This window comes from Saccostrea cucullata, unplaced genomic scaffold, assembly GCF_032062105.1.
Source record: "Saccostrea cucullata isolate Sc308-1 unplaced genomic scaffold, CSIRO_AGI_Scuc_v1 ctg644, whole genome shotgun sequence".
Lineage (NCBI taxonomy): Eukaryota > Metazoa > Mollusca > Bivalvia > Ostreida > Ostreidae > Saccostrea > Saccostrea cuccullata.
In genome coordinates this window covers 223,512-232,201 of record NW_026929567.1, presented here as the reverse complement: position 1 = coordinate 232,201, position 8,690 = coordinate 223,512, and positions in this window count along the sequence as shown.

Sequence of the window (8,690 nt, the reverse complement as noted above, 5' to 3'; positions counted from 1 at the left end):
TTCAACTCAGTAAATAGGCGTTTGTAAGCACTGGTCATTTTTTAAAAAGAAAACTGTTTATATTATTATAATTACTTGTACAAGTTATTTACATGTGTGTGTAAATTGCCCTCATTGTAGGCAACATCGTCCGATGGTTTGACAAGCACTAAGGCGGTATGCCCCTTTTTAATTATTTCAGTAAGACAGAGAGACCATTTATTCTATTGAACATCTATTAATAAAAAAATAACGATAACCCTCACTAAGTGCATTCACTATAGAGTTCCAAATGTAAACATGCTTATCTACGGCCAAATCAACTAAATATTTAATAAATTTGAGTAGAAATATGAAAAAAAAATTACATTGAAAATGGAGATAGAACTTTCTTTCGAATATTTTTTGTGCATTTAAATGAGAATTATAATGCTCATGCTCATAATGAACTTTTTTTTAGGAAAACTGATGAAATGTTTCACTTGTTGAAAACAAGATTATTGTGATAATAGTAAGGGGCGTCTATTTAAGTCTGGGAAGAGGGCTGGGAAATCTTACCTAGTCATATTATTATTTCCATATCGGTAAAGGACAGATTATCTAACTCCAAAAACATCAAAGACAGATTACTTAATTTTTTTTTTATTTATTTACAACATTTTCGATGACAGTTTATTTATTTCCAAAATCTGCCAGCCCCATCAGATTCAAATGATCTTTCCCTAAAGAAATTTTTTTTATGCAATCAATTAATTTTTTTACACTTAATTTCAATTGCGAATCTTTGATAGTATAGAGAGATCATTTTACAACAAAATAAATAACAAAAAAGGAGAATGAAAATCTCTGATCCTTTTTGAAAATATAAAAAGTAATTTTAAAATGGATACATTCTGTAACAACAGCAGAAAATCACCCGAGATTACCAGGTGCGTTTTGCTAGCAGCTGTTTCCATTGTTCTGGTCCGTAATTCCATCAAACATAAATTGTAAAAAATTTTCAGTTTCTTAATAAGTACTCCTGAACATCAATATATTTTTGACACTTTGATTTGGGCGACGGACAGTCTGCAAAGTTATAGTTCAAAATCTTGTCAAAAAAATGTTAACGTCATGAAAGCTTTACTTCTGCGCACGGAACTTGTGATAGCAGAGACACAGGCAAAAAAGTGGAAAACAATGACAATCTAACTTAAGGTACTGAAATAACAATCTAACTTAAGGTGCTAAAATCATTGACAACGAACAAGGAGGCAATTGTAATGGATAAGATTTATGATTGATTGATTTTTTATTGTTTAACGTCCCTCTCGAGAATTTTTCACTCATATGGAGACGCCACCACTTGCCGGTGGAGGGCTACAAATTTTGTCCTATGCTCGGCACTTAGGGCCTTTGAGCAGTGAGGGATCTTTTTCGTGCCAGCACCTACTGCGACTCGGGGCCTCGGTTTATATGGTCTCATCTGAAGAACCTGTCTCCACATCCCGCAGTGGGATTCGAACCCGCGACGTAAGGATTTGGATAAGATTTAATAAATGGGGAGACGCTACAAACCGTGTAAAATGAAAACACGGCGTAAGTTTGAAAAACTTGATATATTGTATTGTTTTTGATGTTATAATTGCTATGTATTGGATATATGCCGAATATAGTTCTGTATTGAAAAATATCAGACAGTTTGAGGTCCGTTAGGGCCGAAAACTGTCTGATATTTTTTAATACAGAATTGTATCGAACTTAAAACATTGCTTTTGATTTACCTGAGACAGTCCGATATTAGAACAAAAGACAAAGGTGTTAATGACCACTGAACCAATTCTTTCAAGAATGTAGGCTTAAATTAAAAGTACTCAGTATTAAGGGATTTAGCTTCACTGAAGAAAGTATTTGAAAAAATTTGATAAGGAAAGTAGGGACAAAATATTCATTAATTTTGAAATGGAATGGAAAATGCAGAAATGAAGAATTATATCACAGAAAATTAAGCGGATGCTGAAGGTACATTATTCCATTTGTTTTCATGTTAAGCATCTACGTATACATGTACCCTTGATTTTGATGTTCCGTTACAGAAAAACAAAATCAATAATCCAAGAGTTTTGAGGGACACGTTGAAAATCTCAAGTTTCTTTCAAAATTTGTTGCACATTAAATCTGTCAAATTAGGTATTAATTATTATATTCTAGGCCCCGTTACCTTTTTTGCAGAGGCATTTTTCTTTCTATGAGAAAAATGAAATCAAATTGTTTGAATGTTTTTCTTTATAATAGTGTCTCAAGATTTGAAAGTTTCTGTGCTTCTCTTGTGACTTCCAGTGCGCCCACTCCTATTCAAAAACCAGAGAAAGGGGTTGAAACATTTATCAAATTTTAAAAAGTTTATTAAAAGTTAACCGGTTTATGTTTGTTTTTTTTTGGTTTATTTTTTAATTATTTGCATTAACTGGTCTACCGCACATTCTTCTTCCTGTTACAGTATATTCAGTGTAATTGAAAGTTTTTTTATTTTGCAAATATTTTTTTTAAATCATCATTCTATGTGAGAAATTTAAATTGCTGTGTGTTAAATATCAAACTTTTTATTTCTTTTGTTCAGTAGCAATCCGATTTTGAAGGATATCAGTACTGAGACAGTCTGATATTACGATTAATATCAGGCTGCTCACTAATATCGGACTGTCATAGGTAAATTTTAGACTACAAGAACAAAGAAATGACATCACAGCAATGTTTTAATAACCGTGCTCCGTGGCGATAAAACATGATGCTTTTAAAACTGGCTAATATGAGTTCCATTTAATGAAATGGAATAGAACTTCACATATCGATAAAATTAATGTTTTAGCATATAAAGATGTATTAATCTCAAATTTTGTAAAAATTTTCTGATTGTAATGAACATTATCTACGTATTATTTGAATAACCCTGATACAATGTAGGCGCAAACATTATTTGATAGTAATGAACATTATCTACGTATTTTTTTTAATTACCCTGGTACAATGTAATTGTAAACATTATTTGATGGTAATGAACATTATCTACGTATTTTATGAATTACCCTGGTACAATGTAAGCGTAAACATGATTTGAAAATGTCTTGCAAATTGTTTATATTCATGATATGTCTCAATTTTGTATGAATCAGACCTGTTCAAGATAAAAAGTGTAGAAATTATATTTCGGTTGACACTGTTGCGCTTACTGAGTTATGACATGCTGTAACATAAATCATTATAAAATCCTACATGTATGTATGTATAGTTGAAAAACACTTGTGGGCAGTACTTCTCTGATGAGCGAGGGGTTTTCACATAAAAGAAGCCAGGAAGCAGTCAGAATAATCTTGAGCAATAAGAATGTTTAGAGTGGAAATTAAAGAAGCTTATGAAATCGTGCTAATAATTAAACAAAAGATATGGAATATTTTCTTTTCCTGAAACTAAAAAAAGTAATTTACACAATATATTAATTTATATACATTGTACATGTATATGTATTTTTTAAAGTTCTCTTTGCTTTTTCAAATAGAATTTCATTTGTTCTGACTGTATCTATACCGATCGCTGTCTTCATGACTGTCACCGGCATAACTATTTTGTTTTGTTATCGAAGAAAACGATGTTGTAAAGAAGGTATGCTTTTTTTCCAATATCTATTTGCATTTATGCCTTACGTGTGCCTTTTTTTCTTAATCTCATAATAGTATTTTTAATCCTTTGTTGATTTTCTTATTAGGCCATTTAAACTTAATCGAATAACATGTTTATCCAATCGATGCAACAGAATAAATATTATTTAATTTTCTTATGTTTTCCGAGGAATTAATTATTAGCTCTACTGGTAAGAGACCAGAAGAGCTTATGCGATAGTAATGCATCCGTCGTTCGTACGTCTGTCTGTCTGTAAACAATTTTTCAAAATGCTTCTCCTCCTTCAGTTTTGGTCGGATTTCAGTATAACTTTGCATACAAGTAGACTACACTAAGATACATAATTCTGTGTATCGGTTTTCGATTTCGATGAATGGTGTTGCCGTGGTTACTAAAAATAGAAATTTCTGTGATATTCTTTCAAAATGCTAGTCCTCCTACAGTTTTGGTCTGATTTCAATATAACTTGACACACAAGTAGACTACACTGAGATACATAATTCTCTTTATCAATTTTTGATTTCAGTGAATGGTGTTGCCTTGGTTACTAAAAATAGGAATTTCTGTAAAATTCTTTCAGAATGCAATTCCTCGTACAGTTTTGGTCTGATTTCAATATAACTTTGCATACAAGTAGACTACACTAAGATATCGGTTTTTGATCTCAATGAGCGATGTTGCCGTTGTTACTAAAAATATAAATTTCTGTGAAATTCTTTCAAAATAAAACTCCTCCTACAGTTTTGGTCTGATTTCAATATAACTTGGCACACGTGTAGACTACACTTAGATACGTAATTCTGTTTATCGATTTTTGATTTTAATGAACATTTTTGTTTTGGTTACTAAAAATATAAATTTCTGTTAACTACTCTCAAAATGCTACTCCAAATACAGTTTAAGTCTGATTATAATATAATGTAGCATGCAAGTAGACTACACTTAGAACATAAAAAGACTTAATCAAGGATGACTATTTTTTTGCTGTTGTAATGTTTCAATTCCCAACTGCTTAAGAACTTTTCTCTACCTTTGCTATAAATACAAACCAGTAGAGCTTCAGTCTCGACAGAGACTTCTGGTTTTTAAGATGAGAAATTAGAAAAAAAAAATACTCAACTTAAATGTAATTTTTAATTATATCTTATTCGGATGAGGAGAGTAAAAGCAAATACATTCAATACAAGATTTCTGTAATATTATGTCAAGTCCTCAATTAATAGTTGTAATTACTAGACAGAGAAAAATAAGATAAAAATATAAGATAAAATGGGAATCTTTTCTCACGGTATTTGTAATTACACATTGAAACAGCAGTTGCCTAGGCTCCTTAAAATGATTGGAGTTTAAAATGATAAAATATTATTGTATGTTAATAATTCGACACAAATGAAGCAAAAGTTTAGAAGGAAAAATTATAAAGAGGAAAACTATTGAATTGGTGTAAAAAAACTGTTTTGTAGGAGATGAGAAAGAGAGAAATTTAGAAACCCATGGTACGTTCTTTATGAAAAAAATTATTGTGTATATCAAACACAATGATAGAGAAAATGATATTGATATTACCTATTCAAGTTCCTTTAATTAAGGTCAAGCAATAAAAAGAAATAAAAAAAAAAAAAAACAGAATTCTGAAATATAATTTGAATATACTATAAAATAAAACTGTTTTGATATATCTTTGTCGATTTTGCATTTATTTTCATTACAGAAAAGCAAACAAAAGAACCATTTATTAAAAAATCACAGAAGTCAAGTAAGTGTTTTTTTTTTAAAAGATTTTTCTGATAATGGAAAAAATATTATCAATCAAGCTGACAAAAATATTTTCCAGCAAATTAGTCTAAAATCAAAGATTAAATTAAAAGTCCAAATACACTGATTGTACTTTAAACAAAAAGACACAGGATGAAATAACACCAATCAATAGATGCAATGGTAACTGAATGCTTGTAGAATGAAAGCTGGAAAGGAACTGAAATGATCTTTTCCCGAGACCTTTCTGTGATCTTTCAGTTATCATTAAGTCAACTGAATGATACATGAATTTCAAATTAATTCTTATTAGTAATAGGGTACGTAGATATAAGGTACCACTGTCTAGTTGGTAGAGTATGCCAGAGCATCAATGATAGTTGATAATTTGCATTACTGGCGATGGGGTAATGGTAATGTATAATGGAAATTACCAGGAATTTATTACACATTAAGATGTAATTAAAAGTAAGTGTAATTGGCCAATTTTTTTCAATTGGATGTGATTGTAATAATAAATCTCTTTGGAAAAAGGCGCCCATTGACAGTCACTTTTAAAATACATGTGAATCAATTACAATCCCCTTTTCCTATTTTCAGTCAATTACTGTTTCCTCTTATGTATTTTCTTGAAAGTTTGAATTAAAATATTCCTGTCCATAATATGTAAATGAAATTAATATATTGGATTCAATTGTTTATTGATTAATATCTTAAATTAAACTATTAATTTGCATCAATGTATCAGAGAGCTTTAAATTGTTACTTAAGAAAATACAGTTATAACCAAAGCGGTACACTTGATACAAGTCATACATTACGTATATATGTCACATATACCCTATGTAAAATATCTTCATCATGGCAGAAAAAAAATCTTTAAACCGGATAAAAGTAGGTTATCAGACACAGTGTTGAAACTTTCATTAATATATAAACATTGTAAATCTGTATGAATACAAATGAACGGTCATCGCTATTTTATTTGCTAATTGTAATTTGTAATTTAAGTAATTGCATTTGCAAAGTGATCCTTATTCAACATTTTTAAATTCTTGTAATGGTAATGGTGATGTAAGCGTAATTTTTTTGAACAGATGTTTAATTTATTTTATTACTTTCAATAAATTTGTACCATCTTTGAAACAAAAGACAATGTACTACTAACACTGCGCCATAGAGAGAAGAAGCAGATTTGAGTTTACCTGAGCTTTTCTGATCACATTTTGTCCGTCGTCCGTCAGTCTGTATGTCCGTCTGTAAACTTTTCACATTTTTGACTTCTTCTCAAGAACCACTAGGCCAATTTGGACAAAACTTGGTACGAAGCATCCTTGGTAAAGGGGAATTTAAATTGTTAAAATGACGGGCCACGTCCACTCACAAGAGGTGATAATCAAGAAAAGACAAAAATAAGATGGGGTCATTAAAAAAAATCTTCTCAAGAACCACTGGGCCAGAAAAGCTGAAATTTGTGTGGAAATATCCTGGGGTAGTGTGGATTCTAAATTGTTCAAATTATGACCCCCATGGGTAGGGTGGGCCACAATGGGGAATCAAAGTTTTACTTTAAGTTAACTGGTGTGGAAGCATCGGCTATCTAGGCAAGTCAATAAACTTGCTTTCGATGCCAATGGAATTCTCGCGGCGCTGCCCTACACTACACGGTCATTGAGAATAGAAGTGAGATACAGTTATTTGGACATTAGTTTTAACAGAGGATTGTTACCAATACATGTTGTGATGAAATTTTAATTATTATTTATAAAGCACATTTTACAACAACTCTTAAACTAACATAACTGCCCTAAGTGAAGAAATATTAATATAGAAAGCACATTACACATAATTGTGGTGGATCACAGGACTTTGATATTTTTACTTGAATGGCCTTAGAAAAGATACACAATGCATGATCTTATCTAAACTTCTTAGTGGTAAATCCGAGAGGAATGGAAATAAAATAAATGCCATTAACTAGACAGGATCAATAAAACAAGAGGCCCATCCGCCACATGGCTCACCCGAGAAGCTTTGACTATTCTGTTCTTTACTAGAGTTTCGCCTTATAATACATATTGTGACCAAACTCTACCCCACTGATCATAATTAAGACGATTTAGAATCTACTCTATCCCATGATGCTTCCATATAAGTTTTAGCTCTTCTGGCCCAGTGGTTCATGAGAAGAAGATTTTCAAAGAATTTTCCTATATATACTGGACAAAAAAAGTTAAGGATCATCAAATGAAATATGTTTTGCAAATATTGTATCATAGAAAACAGAAGGCAGTTTTTATTTGAGCATCATATCTTATATTTAAAAACTGAAAATTAAACATTGGATGTGATAAATTTGTTTAAACACACGATACGAATTGTTCATTTAGGTCACTTTAGAATTCGGCATGTTGGGGGTAGACCTGAAAATGAGATTTTTTTCCGAAGATTTAAATTACGTCACTAAAGTGATTGCCAGTATTTTGTATGATCTCCCTGCAAGGGCCTGCAGCGCAGACCCATGATGCCCGTCAGCCGTCCAAGGCTAGCCTGAGGGATCTGTTGCCATAACTCTTGCAATGCTGTCTGAAGTTTCCGTCGATTTTGGGGAAGTGTAAGACGAACTGAAATGCGTTGATAAAGAATGTTCCAGGCATGTTCAATTAACTTCAGGTCTAGAAAACGACTTGGTGGGTCCATACGCTAAGTTGTTTCACTTTCCATGTACTCGTTTAGGATTCGGACTCTATGAGGTCGAGCTTTATCGTCCATTAAGATGAAATCTTCCCCCAGAAAACATGCAATAAGTCTTACAATAGGAGGAAGAATATCATTTCGGTATTTTAAACCAGTAAGGTTACCTTCCAAAATGTGCAGATCAGTTCTGCAGTCAATACTTCTGCCTGCCTAAATCATCACCAAACCTCCATTTACTCTGTATTGTTCAGAAATGAAACAATCAGCAAATCTTTCCCCATTTTCAATCAAAGCAAGTCTTCTGTCATCATGGATGTCCAAACAAAATCATGACTCGTCTGAGAGGAGAACAGAACACCAATGACGTTATTGTAAATTTTTTGTGTTGTGTTACCCACTGTAGTCGATTTCTGCGGCACTCCAATTTTAATACAGGACGTGTGGCTGATCGGCAAGCTTTGAGATTTGCTTCGTGAAGTCTGTTTCAAACAGTTTGAGTAGAAATCCGTCTGTCTGTTGCTCTCTGATGCCCAGTTGTAAGCTTAAGAGCACTTTGGAAGCGTTGCGTCTCAGCAAAATTGACCAAATAACGATCCTCACTG